Genomic DNA, 16,223 nt, shown 5'->3' on the forward strand with positions numbered 1-16,223 from the left:
CGAGTCTCAAAAATGCAAAAAAAATAATTGTCGAGACCCTCGAAATTTTCGAGATTGAGAGCGACTGGAACCGACTAACTCACGACTTTTTGTGGGTGCAATGAGCGGCCTAAGTGTATGGATATATAATTATAATCTAAATAAAAATTTTAACGCAAACGCGGTAGTTAAGTTTGAATGATTACAAATTTACACTCAGGCTCCAAGCTTAGATCATATATCTTGGAGTCATGGTTGTTGAGATTGTAAGATAGTGCCGCCGGAATAATTAGGTAATTCATATTTATATTATGATCACAACAACTCTGAACTTTACTTCAATAAAAGCTAATAATATTGAGATCTGCGGACACCTAAGTAAGTTACATAACAATTATTATGGTAATGTAATTAGAATCCCTTCAACTTCATTTACATTTTCTTTCCCACTATACATATACAATCAATTTGCAGAGAGTAGAGGGACAGATGTTAGGCGTAAACTCTAAAGTAGGATGGAATAAAAGCATTGGAGAGATATTAGACTCGACGTAGAGGGAATAAGACTGAGTGAGAGATAATGGACTCGACGTTCAGGGAGTGAGAAATAATGGACTCGACGTAGAGGGAGCAAAAACGTGGAAGAGACTCGACCAAGAGAATATAAGTGAGTAAGAGATAACAGGACTCGACGTAGAAGGAATAAAACGTAGAGGTGATGAAAGCGAGTGACGTAGAGATAATAAAAGCGAATAAGACATAACAGACTTAATGTAGAGTGAATACAAGCAAGTGTGAGATAAAAGACTTGACGTAGAGGAAATAAAAGCGAGTAATAAATAATGGACTCGGCTTAGAAGGCATAAAAGCGAGTAAGAAAATTATCTCTCTCGTCTATTAAGACTCCACTTAGGGGGTCAAAGCGAGAGAAAGAGATAATAGACTGAATATAGAGGGAATTAATAGTGCGGCACGGCTCACGACTTTACATAAGGGAAACAATTCCGTTGTGTATAGTATAGGACGCAATTTGTACCTTTTGTTTATTCATGTTAATGTAGGATTATTTATATTATCGTGTTTGTGCTTTGGTCTTTCCTGTGACTTCGAGATATTTGAACTCTCTGTCGTAAAACTCGTGTGACCACGCGGTATATCTTTACAGACTATTGTGTTACAGTCCATAATTAGTACCAATCAATATAATAAGTCGTGGTTACTCATCGACGTCGCAGTCAAATCGACGGGCGTTGAGAATGAATTAATATAATATTACATATTGTAAGTTCTAATGACGCATGTCAAATAACATTGTTTGAAAGAAGACTATTTACAATAACATGAACGAGCGAGTCGATTCAGTTTTTTTTAACAACAATAAGTTACATCTGTGGTTAGTATAATTCACTTTTGTATTAAGGAAAATCGTTCACCACGACAGTGTCGATTTAAACAGTTTTGAGAATGTAGTTGTTTACTCGTAAACAAAATGGAGATGGCTCTTATGTTGGAGATTGGAGAAATAGCGAACTACGAGAATCAGTGAATTACATTCAGAAACAAAAGAAGAAAACACGATGTATTGGAAATCTTCCGAATTAAATTTGCTGGGAGGTCCTTCTGTTTTTTTGGGAGTTACTTATACAAAAAAAAATAATAATATTCTAGGAATGTACATATTCTTTGAGTAGAATTGAATGCAGTCACAAACTGGTTGGTTGGTCTCAATTTCCAGGCCACAGAGCACCTCTTGTATATTCGGGCTTAGTGTCCTTTATCTGATTATTATTTAAAAATTTGGTGTAATGTCTGGTAATGTTGTATTACTCCCCATTACGTGAAATCTTTCGATCCCAAGAACTAGAGTCGTAGGTCTACTGGGGTGGAGAGGAGGGGTGGTATAGTTGAGCCATGGAGTATATAACCAAAAATAGAGACGAAATAGCCCTTATTTCGTCTCTATTTCTGGTTATATACTCCATCCCTGGCAGCTCATCAGGTAAATGGGCCTTTTAATATAAACTCTCGTTTGCGCTGAAATCACAAATTAGAAAGCTGAAATAGTACAGCGTCAACAACTGATCTGCGTGTACGTCTTCGTATATATAAAAAAATATTCTGTATTTATTGTAATAAAGATAATATCTCTCACAATGGGGGGCTGTTCCATTCGATGGTGTGGGGAAAACAATAAAACATCTACATAGGGCGAACTATTAGTTTCCGGAATTGGCCACTTGCATAAACAATATTTAAAAAGTAATTACAACATTTGAAAATGGAAACTTTTTGGCTGTAGAATACATTTTGTTTTATCTGACTGTCACTTGTTTTTACATTGTGGCGTCATTTTCGAAATTGGTTGTCTACATCACCAAGGATTTAACTCGTGAAAATTTTCGTAGTATCATTTTCTACGACTTTAAGTGCAATTTAACAGCTCAGCGGAGCTTCCCACGGCTTCAAACAGCCTTTGGCGATGAAGCACCATGCAAGACGACTATTTTGCTGGTTTGCAGAATTCAAACGCGGTCGTGTGAACCTCAGTGACGAATTTCGTGATGGTCGCCAGTCTATTGCTGTTAACAACAAAAACGTATACGCTGTGCGCCGTATTATCAAAACAGCCAGGCATATGACATACCATGAGATTCGGGTATCTATAGGCATAGGTACGAGTCAAATACAATTAATACTACACAAACATTTGGGTGTGAAAAAGCTATGCTCTCGGTGGATCCCACACAATTTGACTGAGGCTCAAAAAGCGGATCGCGTCACTTGATGCAATGCCATGCTTACCAGATTCAACGAAGGGGCATCAAATTTGATGTGGGACATAGTAACAGGTGACGAAACAAGGATTTATAGTTACGATTCCAAAAAAAAGCAGCAATCGAGCGTATGGGTATTTCGAGATGAGCCGAAACCAAACAAAGTGGCGCGCGTGCAAAGTGCCTCTAAGCAGTTAACTGCTTCTATTTTAATAAAACTGGACACGTGGCTACAGTTGCTTTGGAGAATCGTTGTACCGTGAATAGTGATTGGTACACGACCATTTGTTTGCCGAAAGGTATTGATTGATGAAATTCCGTAAAAATAACCGTAAACGCCGTATCATCTTGCACCACGATAATGCCAGTTCTCACACGGCCAGACAGACAAATGAATTTTTAAAGGTGAACAACGTTGACCTTATTAGTCATCCCGCGTACAGTCCCGACCTGGCACCTTGTGACTTTTATTTATTTCCAAAAATTAAGAACCAGTTACGCGGTCAACGATTATCATCACCTGAAGAGGGTGTCGAAAAGTATGAAAAATATTTTTCAGAGATTATCACGGAGGTGTGGCATAAATGTTTTCAAAATTGGTTCATTAGTTTGAAAAAGTGCATTGACGCTAACGGAGAATATTTTGAGAAACAATAAATTCATCGCTGACCAAACAATGGAAGGGTCTTAAGCCTCGATTACTATCAGAACTGCTGTCGCCAAAACCACACTATCATAATGTTAAACACTATGAAATCTTGACAATTATTGGTCGTAGTTTCTAATTTAAAGTGAAAGATGTAACAAATTCTGGACTATTAGTGTAATTTAAACTTTAGCCGGTTGGCATTGTATAAAAATTAGAAGTGGCGCGGCTGCCGCAACAGCAGCGAGCGCTTCCATCAGAGCGTCTACTTTGAAGGCTCCCTTAGCAGGTACTAAATAAATAATTATACTTTTCATTGACACAATTTTATTCTCGACTGTACATACTTATTAATCGAAACGGTTGGGTACATAATATTTCCATCACGGAAAACTGGGAGGGACTATGGGGGAATAAGCCTATCGTTGAAAGTTCAATATAGGTTCAATATTATTGCAAGTTATGATGCTTTGACATTGACATTTCATCCAATGTGCAGCCATCTAGCGGTAATAGCTGAAAGTCGACGAACGTACTAAAAGGTTCGGTGGCTCCTTTCTCTGCCGCACGGTTGACAAATGGAACTTCCTTCCGGCACATGTCTTCCCTCCCTCTTATGATATGGGGTCCTTCAAACGAGGCGTGAAGAGGCATATTGTAGGCAGGCAGGGTGGAGGTGGCTAGTGCAGTGAGGATTTCATCGCTGCACTAGGTTCCTTCGCGTTTGGATACCACTTTCCACTTAACATCAGGTGGAGTGGAGTCATTTGCCTGTCATGTATATGTATAAAAAAAAAAGAAAGAAAGAAAAAAGAACGACTAACGCGTATTAACGATCTCCAAAAAAGTCGACCATATTGCAGCGGCATAAGGTTTACTTTTATTTGTTATAACAAAAAATCTATTACGGTAAACAAAAAATGGAAAATTTATTAAAATCCGATATGAAACACCACAATGGATAAATATAACAGGCGCGACTATAATTTTTGGACTTCGAAGTAATTTTCGAAGTTTTGCGCGAGATAATTGACAGGCATTTGACACGACAACAACAAAAGCGAAAATGGTGGACTTAGCTTAAGTATGTGGAACTTCGCATACTGTTGGCGCACGTGTCACGCCCAGTAAACTCTTCTAGAAGTACTTCGATTTTTTTGCCAATTTCTATCGTAGGTTTTTAAAGTTTTAATTTAATACATTTTTTGTAATATTATGTGTGCTTGATGGTAAGCTACATTCTTCTCTCAGAGCTTTAAATCCCAAAGGATCTGTGGGGCACGTCAGTCGTCTGAGACATAAGTTAATAAGCCCCACTTGCTTGTAATTTCACCGTAACCCTTTAAAACTAGAAAGCAGTCATGCTCATATGACTGGACGAATTCTTTCACAGGGAGCTCTACTGCTACTAAAATAAAAATGATGTTACCTAGTTTGTCACACATGGACTTTGACGACTGATGAGATAATGTTAATATACTCATGGACATGTTTAGAGGAACGCTAAAAAGGTTGAATTAGGTTCAACTAACGCTGGCGCAGAGTCGAAGCGTCGCGTCGCGTCTTGTTTTTCAGCTACAACGCCTGGGGACGCGCGTCGACGCTCGCATTAGTGCGCCCGGATCACAGTGTGGTCGGCGTTTGACGCCTCACTGCGCTCGACACTTGACTCCATATTTGCATAACACATGTACCTTAGTATTGGGAAAATAGAGATGAATATGCTATAGCCGAAAAACATGACGCGTCGTGAAATCAAAAGACGATTGAAGTCCTTAGAATAATAACGCATAGAAACCTAGTCCGCACACGCTAAGTGAGGCAAATTGAAGCGCTCCCAAAGGGCCTACACGAGCAGGCGGGCCTTCAGTGCTCAAGGTCAACTTGCACCGCGAACAGATCAAGAATTTTAGCTAAAAATGACGAAATGTGCGGTAAATGAGTGTAAAAATACGTCAGACAGCATAAAATAGATACTAACATCACATTCCACAAGGAAGTAACGCGTTTCAACTTGTATTTTTATATAAATATTCACTAAAACCGAAAATTAACCTACTACTAAAACTCGCTACATGAATTTGATTTTTGCCTCACTTGTGACAGTTCATTTGATATGAAACTATCATTCTATGCGTTATTATTCCAAGTTGAAGTCATTCTTTTTTCAAAGAAAATTTTTCTTTTCTCGTGTGTCGCCTTGTTATTAAAAATTTTTTAACATTTCAATTGTAATGATATATTCTTACGTTGGTTCGCTCCATCATCAATCTCATCAAAATTGTCGAAGAGAGAGGACGTGCTTATTTATCATGTAAAACTCAAACTGCACTAAAACTGTTTGTAAAGCATTAGATATAATTATATACACATATAGGCCCTCTTGGGGTAACCTGGACTTTCGACTGTTTAGTGCTAGTAGGGAGTATTTTATATTGTTTATACCTTTTTTTATATAATTGTATAATTTTGTTATAGCTTTTCTTTTCGTCTTCTAATATATTTTGTGGACAGAGCCTCCTCTTTTACTCCAAGGCTACGCTACAATTGTTATCATAATTCAACCTTCTTTTCCGCTACCCCAAATATGTCCATGAGTGTACATCAATGATTACGTACTTCATTAATACGCCTCATTTGAAAGTTAATTAAAATTTCCACTTATTAATAAACGCCACTCGGCACTTGAGCTATATCTCAAGATCGTTATTAAGTGCTAATCAATCAAGTGTATGGGCTTGGTAGCTTCAGTTGAGATGGTAATCGAAAATGCTTCTAATTATAGCCTATTAAGAGATGCATCTTGAGATCGGATGACATTTTAGCTGATAATGTACTTTATAGCAAACTGTTGTATAGTTAAATCCACTTGTTCCCACCAGTGGGGACAGCTGGTAGGTACTAGTGTAATAGACCCCTTATTCCAAGGTGATAATGGTATTTGAAATTTGATGAGTCGAATAAAAGTCGTCATTTAGTTGAATAGATTTAGTTGGTCCACCCTTTGAATTTATGTGTTTTATTGGACTAACTCTTAAAATTTTGCGACTCGAACCGACTAATTCACGTTTTCTGGGTGCAATCAGCTTCTAGTTAGCTGTGATTATCGACGTTGACAAATTATGCCTCTGGAATAATATAAATAATAGGCGCCGCGCAGATGTGACTTGTGTTGGATACAAGCAACCGGCAAATACAAGCGAATATTCTTATTTTCATACAACTTGCGGTTGCCGCAACTGGCGACAGAGTCTGACTGCCGCGACTGTGTCGATTTCATTATCAACTGTATGAAAATTAGTTGCCGGTTGCCTGTGTCCAACACAAGACACACGTTTGCGCCTCGCCTCATTCCTGCGTGGACAGTAGATAATTAAGTATAACTTTTGAACGGCCGACCGACTAAAACTAGTTTTATCAGACTAAAACCGACTTTTTACTATAAGTTAATGGCTGTTATTGACGCCAATGACAAATGTACAGTAGTTTCTTCGTTAACTATCTGAATTTGCATGTCAAGAATAATACTATCCTTGATAACGTACTGTTTTCCTTGATTTGTCTTTCACCGTCTTCAAATCTTCTAAGTATGATACTACGTGAGTGCGTTCGTAAAGAAAATCATACGTACTACACAGATGACAGTTTAACGATGAAAGTAATGTCAAAATTCGTTACGCTACCTGTTATTTTGACGTTGCGGAGTAAGGTATCTACAAATACTTATGTCAAATCACTATCTTCGATCGTTGCTTCGTATTTCGTGGTAGGCATTCATACCGAAGGGTCACATTTTTGTAAATACAAACTTTCATTCATTTAATTATTTACTAAAAAATTGTACCTCACGTCGTTTACATACCATTTATGTTATTAAAAAAAATACAAATCATACAGTTTGACATTGTTTCAATTTATGTGTATATAAAAACAAATTCGGATCGCTAGAGATTTTCAAATTATATAGCATTAATACAACGCCATGTAATTACTAATATAAATGTATCGTCGAGTAGTTCTCTTTCTAGAAGCAGCTACGGTATCAAACACCCATTTAGAATTGACTTCGTTATGACCAGCTACAGTCAAGTCGAAATCCGCCGATAGCTAGTCGTCTTGCGATCGTTGGGTAAGCCAGCCATTTTGCGTGAGGCCGCCATTTCATGGAACACCGCCATTTTCATCAAGGACAGCAACATCGCACAGATTAAGCAGATGAATAACAGCGCCAGTTTTCGACGTACCTTTTCTTTTCACACGTGCTTTCTGCGAAAGAAAAATATCGTATCTATTATTGTTTTGGGTAATACGGTCAGTGTACAGGGTTATTCTATATCTGTATAATAAAATTAATAAAACTTTAAACATATATCCGTTAGCTGCTCGTGAAGCTAAACTTAAAACTAAGAACTGGTTATTAACCTTAGATTACCATAAAACTGAAGCCTTATTGTAACAACTGAGAAAAAATAAAGTATTTGCAGGTAATAACAATGCAATAGACTCTATACTACTAACGCGCGAATGTATATTGTCACACACAAACGCAGGCACACACACACCTACACCCGCGCACATGCACATTCACACACACTCACACACACACACACACTTAGTAAAACATATAATATGTAATTTATTTAATAATGTACCTATTAAAATTGTTAAGAAATAGGTAATGTAAGGTCAAATGTTTGAGAGAGGACACTGACTCCTGTAACACAGGTTATACCTAGCTCAGGTGTCAGGGACTTCACTATTGTGTTGTAACTATTTTGTAACAATAAATATTATTATATTATTATTATTATTTTTAAAATATTAACAACCTCGCAGGACTACATTACTAACATCATAAACCACAACTTTTGTTCCATGCCTTTGATAATTCAAGAGGTTTAACTTTTATAAAAAAATAATTACATTGAAATATATTGTTTTAAACGGTAATAGCTTTTTAGTAGCAGTATAGCTCCTTGTGAGAGAGTTCGTCCAGAGTAGTACTGCCACCTTACCTGTTTCTGCCGCCAAGCAGTATTGTGAGCATTACTGCGTTCCGATTTTGAAGGGTAAGGGTGCTGATGAAATTACAGGCACAATATGGGACTTGTCAACTTATGTCTCAGGGGACGGGCGCCGTGGCAGTGCCCCACAGATCTTTGCGATTTAAAGTTCTGGGTGATACTACAACTGTTATGGATATGCGTGTAGCTTACCATCAAGCGAATGACTTGTTCGTACCGTCACTGATACTGTATTAAAAAAATCTCTCGGGCGTGGGGTCGTCGCGGAGGACGCTTGCACGTTTGAACTTATTCTATCAAAATACAGATTCAAAAAGTGTCAATAGTATAATAAAAACTTTAAAAGTTTATTTTTGATATATTTATAATGTGTCGTCAAAAGTCGTGTAACAACAGTTGTTGTTTATGATGTTAGTAATATATTCCAGCTAGGTTGTTAATATTTTAAAATAACCCTGTAATGTAATGGCTGCCTAGATCCCGTCATACGTCAGAATTATTCTCAAAAATACTGGAATGTCTGCGGCGTATGGAGAGCAGTAAGGCACATTTTGTAGCAGTAGAGCTCTTGTGAAAGTGTTCGTCCAGGGTAGTACTGCCACCTTACCTATTGCTGCCGTCAAAGCAGTAATGTCATGTCAGCACTACTGTGTTCCGGCTTTGAAGGGTAGCAATTACAGGCACATGGGACTTGTCAACTTATGTCTCAGGGTGACGGGCGCAGTGGCAGTGCTCCTCAAATCTTTGTGATTTAACGTTCTGAGTGGCATTGCAACTGTTATAGACAGGCGTGTAGCTTAACCTCAGGCGCACGACTTGTTCGTCCCGTCGCTTGATATAACAAAAAAAAAACATTAATCTTTAAATTTCGTACTTTAGTGAAGGTCTATTAGCTAAGAGAAGGCTTACAAAAGTCCCTTAGGCGCGTCTCCATTATGTTGTGACGACAGATAGTCGTGCAGTTTAAAGTGTATATTGTATACATATTTGAATGAAGTTGTTCACACATAGAACAACACGGTAATGACTTCTTTGACGTTACGACAGACTGTCAAGACAAAGGGAGCTAGAATTACAGTTGTCCGACGATAAATAAAACGTCACGACAAAAATTTGACAACAGATAATCGCAGCTATAAACGATTCGCTGCCGTGTCGTCGCAAATGACAAGGCGGCTGAGGGGACCGATAAAGTGTCGACACGATCTAGTGGATATAGTTAGACACGACAGTCATTCAACGACGAATTGGAGTTATTAATTAGGTCTCCAAAAAAGAAGCGACCATATTCCAGGGGTATAAGCTTTACTTTCGTTTCTTGTAACAAATAAATGAATTCGATGAATAGAAAATTTATTAAAATAGCCATTGACCTACCAACAAATGATATGAAATATTACTGCGGGTAACATTTATGGTGCGGCTATTATTTTTGAACTCCACAATTGTACAATAAGCGCCCAGTTATACGACGCGAAAATTTTCCATTTGTCGCCAGTAGAAATCACCACTCAAGGCAACATATGGGATCTTTTTTCCCATTTGTCGCCAATGGGAACAAAGCCAGTGGTGACAACTGGGAATAAGCGATAGAGGCATAAGCCACATGGTTTTTTTTCCGTGAATACCACTAATACTTAATTTGACGTTACCTGTATTAATTAAATTTTTATTGAATTGATATTCAATTATTTTTGTGAAAACACTCCACTAGTTTGTTATAATTATTAATACAAAGATCGAACACTCAGAAAAAATTCCTTCGATCCGGTCGGATTCGAACCGACGTTTTCTTGCATACCGTGCCAGACGCTATACCAACTAAGCCACGGAACGAACCAACGGACCTTACGAATTTCTCTATGTGCTTGCGTCGTGTTTTTGTACTTGGTCTTTCAACGACTTTTTAGTCGTAGCGCCATCTATGAGAAATCTATTACAGAGTTATCACCCAGTTAGTACCTTTACAGCTACCAGTCCTGGCGAGAGATGTCGCTATTCACTGTGTTAATTAAATTTTTATTGAATTGATATTCAATTATTTTTGTGAAATTACTCCACTAGTTTGTTATAATTATTAATACAAAGATCGAACACTCAGAAAAAATTCCTTCGATCCGAAGACGTCGGTTCGAATCCGACCGGATCGAAGGAATTTTTTCTGAGTGTTTTTTCTGAGTGTTCGATCTTTGTATTAATAGTTACCTGTATTATTAGTGGTTGTGATCTGCCTCAACGATATTGGCTCCGCATTTTTGATTGAGCCGAGGAATATTCTCTTGTGGTTAGTTTGACTTCCTTTTTAGTATCTATATAGTTAATTAAAGTGAATAAATAAATATTCATTTCTGATTTGTAAATCCCAATTCTTTGTATATTAGTACCTATAGACGAAACCGAGTTGATCTTTATGTACATTTATGATCTTCTATTTTAATATTAGTTTTTATTGAATAAACTTTCTTTGATCTTCTTATTTTATTAATAATTAACAGGTCCAAAATTATAACTGTGCTAGCTACCAGATCTGCCAGAATGTCAAATCCTTTTCCTACGTTCAGGCACGTCTTAGTGCAAGCAAGCAAAAGTAACGATCATACACTATAAACCTAAACCCCAAATTTGAGTATTTTTTTAGGTGGAATATTTTATCTATCTCAGGTACTATAAGGACAATAGATTTATTATAACTTTAAGTGAGTATATATATTTATTATTTTGTGATATCTTTTGGAGCTACTCGAGACGCGTCAGACAAATACTATGATGAAAATGTAGCGAGTTTCAAAAAGGTAGGGTCTGAAAAACAGCTTAAGCTGAGACTCTATCCTTTTTATCAACACAGTATCTATAAGTGATGTTATTTACGACTAAATTGTTTTGTAAAGGTAGATAAATAAAGTTCTTTATTATTATTATAAATTAGCAAGATGCACGTACGTAATAAGTATAAAAAAGTTTCTTAACCAAAATATAAGGAGTCATCTACCAACCAATGACTCAATTATTTCTATCTTATATCACCTGCCTTTCACCTGCGTCATGGTGAAGTAACTCTTGGCCTATGTTAGTACTTAATAATAATTAACAATGATTTCGTCCTTTGAGTGTCCACATCAAAGAACAATCAAATTTCTTAGATATCATTATCAAGATGCTGTTACTGCTGCCCCACATTCTGTCTTATAGCGACTTCGTTTCTCTTGTGCCTCAGCGAACTTGCTCGAAGCATTACAGAATCGCGGCAGTTGCAACAGCGCCCTGAAGGCGGTGGTATATGGATGCAGAGCATTGCAGAGCGCAGAGCAGAGAATTACCTAACGTAAAATCGACTAGTCCAAGCTTAGAAAAAAACGGAAAAAAGTTAGACCTTGTTAATAAAGCAGTCTTCTTGGGAGTGATCTTAGATAGTAAACTTCAATGATTTCCACATATATCTTCCCTGGCCGGCAGATTAAGCTCCGCTGCATGCGCAGACCGCAGAATACGTGAGCTTACGATGTTAGTACTGCTAGCCTAGTTTACTTTAGTTACTTCCATAGTATAATGTCCTACGGGATTCTCATGTGGGGTAAAGCGGCAGATATTCAAACCATATTTGTATTGCAAAAACGAGCGATTCGTTCTGTGTACCGTCTAGGCTCTCGGGTATCTCTCAGAGAAAAGTTTAAGGAGACTGGTATCATGACTGTGGCAGCACAGTACACTTACTCAAATATTTTATATGCCCTTAAAAATATACATGATTTCAATAAGAAAGAAGATATCCATAATATTAACCTTAGAGCTAAGTCCAAACTCATGGTACCACGATTTTGTTTAACCAAGGTAAACTACTCTTTTATGGGAAAATATATACGTTTTTACAATAAGATTCCGAAGCATATATTAAGCTTATCGTTTCCTAAGTTTAAAAACTATATTAAAAATATTTTGACCGAAAAATCATATTACAAAATTGCAGACAAAGATGTATGGAAAGACGACACGGCTCCAGAATCCACACAAATTTGATTCAAAGTGTATTCCATTGCATTTAAGTTTATTTGAAAACAGCAATCCCTAGAGTTTCTTGCTCGTTCTTCTCAGGGAGGTCAGCGTAGTGAACGAGCAGTAGCTTAATTGTGACGATTTCAAGTGTAAATTTATTTTACCTATGGAATAAATAATCTTTGACTTTGACTATTGAGTGTACCCGACCCGCAGACTCGACGAGTACAGGGAAGTGCAGAATGCTTGAAATAGCGTTGTTTTAATTGCGGGCCTGAATGTTCGCCCGGACTCCCAACGCTTTCTTAATAGAAACAACTTGCAAGACCTAAACGGTCACTACCATGTATATTTGTCATCCAAGTACACAGTTTTTTTTGTAGTCTAGGTACACATTTAGCATTATAATCATTTTCAGGTCTAGTATTGGTATGTGTCACGCGGGCTTCAGTCGTTCCCTCACCGCCGTCCGCATAACTTGTGCAATCAAAAATGTAATTAATTGGAGTCAAAATTATATGGTTTTCACATGGAACATCAGTGTTTTATTTTCGCCATAAAGAAGACTATTTCATACACCCTAATGTAGTGTGTCATTCAGCTTCGAGTCACAAGCTGTGATGTCTTCGGTTTTTTTATGACACCAATTGACAGGACCAACAAAACAAGTCGCGCCTGGTGGCAAGCGGCACGCCTGTCCAAAACAGTTACAGGGCAAATCAGAGCTTTGGCACTGCCACTGCGCCCGTCACCCTGAGACATAAGTCGACAAGTCCCATGTGCCTGTAATTTCACCAGCACCCTCATCCTTCAAAACCGGAAATTAGTAAATGCTCGCATTTTGTCGACTTTAAATCTTTTAAAATGTCGTATTCTGTGATGTAAATAATACTTTGAAACATTATTTCGACCTATTCCCAAAAAAAATTGTGTTGGGTCAGTTTCGTTCTAAAGATATAGAGGTTAGCACTTACCGGAATCATCGTTTGCAGGCGTGCTTTCTACGGTCTAAAAAGGTTCCGCCCGATTTTTTCGTCGTAAGAGGAGTCACGGATACAGCATAAGCGCGACGAGAAGCTGTTATTCACGGGGTCCTCAACATCTTGAATTGCATTGAAAAAAGTACCGTAAGAACATTGGTGGCACAAACAATAGTATATAAAGTCATTCAATTCATTCATCAAGTTCATTCATCATTCAAAGTCTGGGTTTTGGTTCAGTGACAAGCTTGCCCATGATTTACAATATAACATGTGACATAAGAACAATGTACCTCATGCTTTGTAATTTGCCGGGTTTGCCAAATAAATAAGTCTTAGTAATTTTATTTTAGATTATTAGAGATGATTAGATTAGGTAAAGTAGGTATCAGAGTTATGTAGAAGTTATTTGCTCAACAGTCTTTGCTATTATTAATGGCTATTTGCTATTTAATAATTTTCTATACCAGGAATATGTTACTTAGAATAGGGCCGCATGTCGTCATTAGCTTATTCTATCCGATTTAGTAGCAGAAGAGCTCCTTGTGAAAGAGTATCTGTCGCTAAGCAGTAATGTGTGTATTACTGTGTTCCAGTATTGAAGCATAAGGGTGATGGGTGAAGTTACAGGCACATGGGATTTTCAACTTATGTCTCAGGGTGATTGGGCGCAGAGGCCGTGCCCCACTGATCTTTGCGCAAGCGTGCTGTTTACCATCAGGCATACAACTTGTTCTTCAATCACTTGGTATCATAAAATACAAAACAACAAATTGATTGAAGGTATTGACCAAACATTGAAGAGTCATGGATTGATAATAGTAATCACCTTTAAAATACTTATAGGTAAATGTAAATGTAAAAAAAATATTACCAATAGTGACTCATTAAGTTTTGTTGGAGATCCGTAATTGTTTATTCTTCTGCTCTCTTTTATTTGCTGTCCAACAAGTCCACCAGTGGAATGTTCTTCATTTCAGCTTCTTTCTGTAATGCCATTGGTGGTTCTTTATTAATTTATTATCACACAAAATTTAAATTAAAAAAATATTTAAAATGCTGTACAGACAAAATATGAAATGCAATTAATAAAATAAAGAAGTGAAATAGGTCTCAGACACAGAAATTAAGGACTATGGAGTAAATAGTCACCCTGATGTGGTAACACGAGAATTAAAATGCAGTCTAAATAACACAACACACAAGATATTACAATATTTACCAAACTATATGTATACACTCCCAGATATACAATTCATGTTCAGTATTAAATGCCTGTAATAAATGCAGTATCAAAAACTTTCAAAACTTTTGATACTGCATTTATTAAAATTGTCTAATAATTTTGAAACTGATTTTACTAAACATCATTTCCATAAGTCCTTCTTGAAAATTTGAATTTTGTAAAATCAGTGAAAACTGTTTGTTTAATGACAACAAGATTTTTGTTATTGCAGCCCTTTAACTCTTACTCTGCGGAAGTTAATTGGCCGTCCATAAGAATCGGAAATAGGTCTATCTCGGATCCGTGGTAACTGCAAATTAAGAGTCAAGAATAAAAATGCTAGGTGGCTTGGATTATATTTCCAGGAGTGTAATTAGCACGATATCTATAAAATTTCATATACAGTTCTCAAAATTATTAGCAGTTGAGCTCGTGAAAGAGTATCCAGTGAAGTACTGACACTATACTCAGCATTACAGCATTCCGGTTTTGAGGGGTAGGGTTTTTTTACGATACCAACTCATGGGACGAACAAGTTGCGTGCTTGGTGGTATGCGACATGCCTGTCCACAACATTTACAGTGCTGCTCAGAGCTTCAAATCATAAAGTTGTGAGGGGCACTGACACAACGACCTAAAACCCTTATCCTTCAAGTAATGCTTACATTACAAAGAAATGGATAAGGTGGCAGTACTTCTTGGACAAACAAATAATAGGACTCTACAAGATTTGTGGGACATTGCAACTTTTAAGTCACAGAGAGTGTCACTTATCACCACATCATAAAAAAAAATTAGAGACATTGTAAACCCCCGCGCATATCGCAAACGAAAGCTCTGGGAACATATTCATTGGCTACTAGATGCTGCTGAGGATACGTACTAGTGATCGTGGGAATCTTCAACGAGCGCTGCGACAGGGAAGGTTTGCTCGGGCATGCTGTGGTTTGTCGCCGCTGACGCTTCCACCTACAATAAAACGAACAAGAAATACCTTATAAAAACATAACGTAGTGTAGTTAATAACTTAGCAAAGTCAATTTCCTACTTCTACTTACCAGGCTAGCTGCATGTTACTGTACTTCATTTAGCACAGTAAATGTGAAAAACAAAACTTCACATTCACTATAAGCACCTGTAGACATTGAATGAATGTGTGTTTATGGTGTCGATTTTCACATTTGCCTAAGAATGCTTGAGAACCTAAACATATAGCAGGTGAAGATGCATTAGCTCTGCCACAGGAAGGAATTATCTTACGAGCATCACAGGCAACACAAACTTACTAGGGATGCTAACGCAACACAGACCACTTTTTACGAGAATTGAAAACAAAACTCGCGGTAGGTTGACAATTAGCATAGACATAAACTTTTTTTTCTATTTTCCCTTCGTTCCGTTCGGAATAGGCGAAGGTCAGAGACCATACTGCCTAGTCATTACTTTCTCTTTTTCTTCAGTAAATATATTTCGATTTGTATGTATGGATTTATGTCTTCTGTTTGTTTAATAGAAATTTTTTTGTTTTTATTTTCCATTCATATACTGGAAAAGGCAAAGGTACATATGCGCCATAGAGCCTAGAATGAAGTAATGAATCAAAGT

General features: G+C 37.3%; 1 long non-coding RNA gene across 1 annotated transcript; it reads right to left on the minus strand.

Moving 5' to 3' along the window:
- Nucleotides 1-7,260: 7,260 nt before the first annotated feature.
- Nucleotides 7,261-15,906, minus strand: LOC113239521. The gene is made up of 5 exons (XR_003311193.1): nt 15,677-15,906; nt 15,502-15,587; nt 14,268-14,380; nt 13,388-13,515; nt 7,261-7,665 (listed from the first exon to the last, which is right to left on the minus strand). It is a non-coding gene; the product is annotated as an uncharacterized LOC113239521 (long non-coding RNA).
- Between the last annotated feature and the right edge of the window lie 317 nt (nt 15,907-16,223).

Source organism: Hyposmocoma kahamanoa, unplaced genomic scaffold (assembly GCF_003589595.1).
Source record: "Hyposmocoma kahamanoa isolate Upper Pololo Valley unplaced genomic scaffold, ASM358959v1 99879, whole genome shotgun sequence".
NCBI classification, from domain to species: domain Eukaryota; kingdom Metazoa; phylum Arthropoda; class Insecta; order Lepidoptera; family Cosmopterigidae; genus Hyposmocoma; species Hyposmocoma kahamanoa.